The sequence below is a fragment of the Platichthys flesus genome, chromosome 1, assembly GCF_949316205.1.
Source record: "Platichthys flesus chromosome 1, fPlaFle2.1, whole genome shotgun sequence".
NCBI lineage: Eukaryota > Metazoa > Chordata > Actinopteri > Pleuronectiformes > Pleuronectidae > Platichthys > Platichthys flesus.
Window position 1 is genome coordinate 29,048,855 of NC_084945.1, and position 5,473 is coordinate 29,054,327.

At 37.1% G+C, this 5,473-nt stretch overlaps 1 long non-coding RNA gene across 1 annotated transcript; it reads right to left on the reverse strand.

Moving 5' to 3' along the window:
- Positions 1–3,275: 3,275 nt before the first annotated feature.
- On the reverse strand, positions 3,276–4,828 carry LOC133959021 (uncharacterized). Its single transcript, XR_009921759.1, has 2 exons — positions 4,013–4,828; positions 3,276–3,900 (listed from the first exon to the last, which is right to left on the reverse strand). It is a non-coding gene; the product is annotated as an uncharacterized LOC133959021 (long non-coding RNA).
- Positions 4,829–5,473: the final 645 nt, after the last annotated feature.

Below are 5,473 nucleotides of genomic sequence, written 5' to 3' on the forward strand. Positions count from 1 at the left end.
TTTTTTATTTTTCTTCACTGTATAGATACTAAATGTACAGGGTTACAAATACAGTTAAAACAAGAGAGACTATGTGTCGAAAGCTTCAGCATCAATGTGCTGATAACTGATAGCTGATCTTACCCAACACCGGTGACTTGGCATCAAAATGACCACCCCTTTTTTATTTTTTATTTTTTTTGGACTAAGTTCGCTGCTGCCTTCCTCGTTTTGTTCATGGTCATCATCATGTTTGAACCTGGAGAGTTTTTTTTTGGAAGGCTTTTCAAGGGGTCCACCATGGTAGGGTCATGGAAATAATTTGATTATTACATGCCAAATATCTGAATGAAACATACCATATGAGCAGTCGTATTATTTAAATTAGTCCCAGAAGAAATTTAATTAACATTTATTTTTCAGGCCATTTCATCTTTGCATGAATTTGATTCGTTTAAAAAAAATATAGAATCACTGGATCGTTATGCAAAAGTAATAAAAACATATATTCTGAATTTACCAGTCAAGATTGAACATACTTAAAAGTATGTTTAAAACATCATCTGTATATATAATTGTTAAACTATTAAATAATAGTCCTAATAATTTAGTAATGGAAATGTATTCATTGTCTTTTAATATAATTGCTTTAGTTTTTCATCATGTGTATTTGTTTGTTTTTACACACAGTTGGCCAGACAGCCATTCAGTATGGACTTCTACCATCATGCAGTATTTTTAATAGTATTATCAGCAGTACTTTTATTAACAACTTCTCTTGTCTCTCTGATTCTCTCCATCAGGCTCATCGATGGCGGTTACGACGAGCAGCAGGAGCTCGACAAGTGCGCAGTTGATTACAACCCCAGTGCTACTCCTCTGCTTTTCAGTGGCCTTATGTCTCATGTTACCGAGCAGTGATTAGCTACAGTCTGAGCAGAGTTTCTGCGATTCTCTCTTTAAACGGTGAGCAGTAGTGAAAATAGAATTCAACTGTAAATTGTTCAGTTTAAACATGTAAAGCTCAGGCAGATGAAAAAACATTTCCATTTTGACAGCACTTAAATCTCATAGAAAATAGTTCATGCTGTCCTACAAGTCTCTATACTAGGAACAGTTCTTTTCACAAGATTAATAAAACTAATGTGTAAAGTCTTCTACTACTTTTACTGTATTTACTTAAACAGCAAATCATTGTCACATTTCTGAAGCTGCAGCCACTAAGTGTTGCTTCATGAAGTGAATAGACGATTGTTGTAATAACCTTACTCAGACAATTAACCAGAACCTACAAATTGAGGAAGCGATAAGAGGACAAGGTCCTGTTTTTTTCTAGTTGTTTTATTATCTACCAATATGTGAGGTCCTCCTGTTATAACTCTAAATGTTACACAATGACGATGAGGTCAATTCTTTGTATATAAAGAGTTGCCTCTGTTGTTATCAGTAGACAACCGATTTCACCTTTGAATCTCACAAAGCCAACTTTGTATTCAGAAGGTAATATAGAAAATTTTCAAACTCATGTAGACAAGACCAAGCTTTTGGGAAATGTGCTCTGCTTGTTACTGTATAATGCAAAAGTTAATGATTTTTATTTTTCTGTATTTTTTTTGTAGAATGAAGTTCACCGCCACCTTCCTCATGATGTTCATCTTCGTCCTCATGGTTGAACCTGGAGAGTGTGGTTGGGGGAAATGGATTAAAAAGGCTACTCACGGTAAAGTCACCGAATTAATTAGTTTTTTGCTTTGCAAATATTTTTTTTTATAACAGCTGGAAAGTCACAAAATAAATAGTCAATATATTTGGCCAATTAGAATCACTTTGATTTCAATAATAATCTAAATAACAACCAAAAAGGCCTTTCCTTCAATGAAATGTACGTTGAAGTTTATTTTGAATCTCAGATGCACCGACCTGCTGCGGCAACAATTGAATTCAAATTTATCCCAGAGGAATTCAAAGTAAATTTTTCTAGGCGATTTAATCTTTCCATTACTCGGATTTGTTTTAAATATATAGAATGACTCAATTGCTATGATAAAATAATAAGCCATACATTCTGATTTTTACAAGACAAGATTGAAAACTTCTTAAAAGTACGTATAAAACATCTGTATTTATAATTGTTTAACATTTAACAAATTGTCCTTCTAATTGTGTTATGGAAATGTATAAATTGTCATTTAATATCATTTGCTTGAGTTTATCATTATTTGTTTTTGTTTGTTTTTAACCAGTTGGCAAGCATATTGGCAAGGCGGCCCTTGAGTAAGAACTTCTACCATCATTACTGTATAATTTTGATAGTATTATCACCAGTACTGTTATTGACAACTTCTCTTGTCCTGATGACTCTGTTCATCCAACTCATCTGCAGTGCTTACATTGGCGGGAAGCAAGAACTCGACAAGCGCGCAGTCGATGAAGAGCCCAGTGCTATTGCTTTTGACTGAAGAAGTCGTCCTGAAGGAACCTTCAGATGATATATAATGCTTCTTGCTTTTCAATGAAATAAATCAGATATTTACCCGCAACAGCAACCATGACTGGGTATATGTTATTTTTTATTGATGTGTTGTTGAGTAATGTTTGAAGAATTTGGGAAAACTGAGAACAAATCTCAATTTTAAGATGTCAAAACCTTTTTCTGTGTCTTATTCAAATATGAGATTTAACAATGACAATGAAGACTCCTCTAATCTTACTGTATAGACATTTTAACTGTTGGGGGGTTTAAATAAATTAAAATTAAAACATCTAACTGATAACTAATAGCACATTCATTCAAAACATTTACTGCACTTTTGTTACACACTATAAAGTAACTGCAATCCAATAGTATATATTGTTTAGTGTATAAAGTATTTGAAAACTAAAACTAATCGTATTAGGGTTTACAAGTCAGCTAAAACTAGACAAAGTTGCCTTCCTGCGCAATAATAGAGTAGAAGAGAAAACAGGAGAGGACTTGCTGAGAAGAAGAAAGAATAAAGACTTGCAGCGTTGATACTTTTACTTATACAGAAAAACTAGAAACACTACGGGAGCATAAGTTAAAGTCACAATACAGAAGAAAACCAGAAGCCCAACTGCAGCAGATTTACTGGTATTCATATGTCACTGGAGCCAAAGCAATGCAGAGACTCAGCAGCAGTGAGCCACAGGGTTTAACTGTACTTGTGTCCAGGTGGAATGAAAAGTATTAATTTAAAAAAACAAGACAGGACATGCATATTTTTTAATTATATATTTTTGGAACTAAATATGAGTAAGGAGAATATGTCATATCAATCAATCAAATCAAATTTTATTTGTATAGCCCATATTCACAAATTACAATTCATCTCATAGGGCTTTAACAGGGTGTGACATCCTCTGTCCTTAACCCTCAGCAAGAGTAAGGAAAAACTACAAAAAACCCTTTTAACAGGGTAAAAATATGTAGAAACCTCAGAGAGAGCCACATGTGAGGGATCCCTCTCCCAGGACGGACAGAAGTGCAATAGATGCCACGTGCAGGAGAACATCATCAATAATCAAAGTCTCTAGCAGCATTGATGAAGCACAGTCCATGCTCAGCAACCATCTAGACCACGATCCACCATCCAGACCAGACGCCACTTCAGTCCTCAGTCACCGTCCACCGCCGCCCACCAGGAGGACCCATCACAAGCCACCACTGCGGTCCTGGTCCACCGCCCGTGCCCAATGCCAACGCGACACAGGGTCCGCCACCAGCACCACAATCAGCCCACATGACTCAGAATCCGCCACACTGGATCCAACACCGCGACCCCCGGTGCGCGATCCACAAACCGTAATCCATGGTGCGGCCACAGAGGCCCTGGATCTGCGGGTGATAAAGCAAAGGGATTCCGGGGAAGGGGGATAGGGATGGAGAAGAGGAAGGAGAAGCTGGAAAGAGAAGCTCCGTGTGTCATGTGTCATAAAATAGAACAAGTAACGTTCTGGCGCACTAATTAGCTCTAACTATAAGCTTTATCAAAAAGAAAGGTTTTGAGCCTACTTTTAAACGAACAGATGGTGACTGCCTCCCGAACTGAAAGTGGTAGATTATTCCACAGCCGAGGGGCTTGATGGCTAAAAGCTCTGGCTCCTACTCTACTTTTAGAGAATTTAGGGACGACAAGTAGGCTTGAATTCTGGGAGCGGAGTGCTCTAGTGGGTTTATAAGGTATTAACAGCTCTTTAAGGTATAAAGGCGCTATATTATTAAGGGCCTTGAAGGTGAGGAGGAGAATTTTAAATTCTATTCTAGATTTAACTGGAAGCCAGTGTAGCGATGCTAATATTGGAGAAATGTGCTCTCTTCTCTTTGTTCTCGTCAGGACACGTGCTGCAGCATTTTGGACAAGCTGTAGAGTCTTTAACGACTTCCTGCTGGAGCCTGATAATAATGAATTACAATAGTCCAGTCTCGATGTAACAAAGGCGTGGACTAGTTTTTCTGCATATTTTTGTGAAAGGACATGTCTAATTTTTGAAATATTACGCAAGTGGAAAAAAGCGGTCCTAGAAATTTGTTTTAAGTGACTATTAAAGGATAAATCAGGATCGAAGATCACTCCCAAGTTCCTGACTGTTTCATTTGAAGCAAGGGCAATGTCGTCTAGCGCAGCTATATCATTAGATAATGCATCTCTAAGGTGTTTGGGGCCAAGTATTATAACCTCTGTTTTGTCTGAGTTTAATAAGAGAAAATTGCGGGTCATCCAGGTTTTTATGTCCTTGAGACATGTTCGAAGTTTAGTTAATTGATTACTTTGTTCAGGTTTTATTGACAAATATAACTGGGTGTCATCCGCATAGCAGTGGAAATTTACCGAGTGTCATATGTGGTGGCAGGATGCATCACTCTGTCAAGTAAACACAATAACTTTTAGAAACAAAGATACTATCTCAAAGAAACTTCCATTAACTATATGGTTTATTTTAAATATGTAAAAATTTAATTGTAGAGGGGAGGACATAGAAGATCTTTTATCACCACATAACCCTGCTCACACTTTGAGATCTTCTAACAAGGGCCTTTTAACTTCTTCTTCTTTGTTTGGTTTATTGGTGGGTGGCATCCAACATCAAGGTGAATTATCACCAAATCACAGAGCCCTTGGTTTAGGGTTGCCCCGCCTTTTAACTGAATCAAGGCTATCAGGGGACAGAGCTTTTTAAAATGAGAGCTCAAAGGCTATAGAACCCCATCCGGGGAAAGATGGCAGTACCCTCATGTCAGTACCCTCATTTGAATCACAGCCTTAAACATACTTTTATTGTACCTGTTAGGAATTCAATATTTTAGCTAGTGTGGGTCTGACTGAATTCTTAATGAATAAAGATAGGAGGGGGGACATGAACAGTTTAGCCAGATATTATGTCTTCAAACAAATTATTAATAACAACCTTTTCCTTCCTAGTGTTTAATCTTGAAATTAGAATGTGTGTGCGTCACATTGTTGTTTCGTTATTT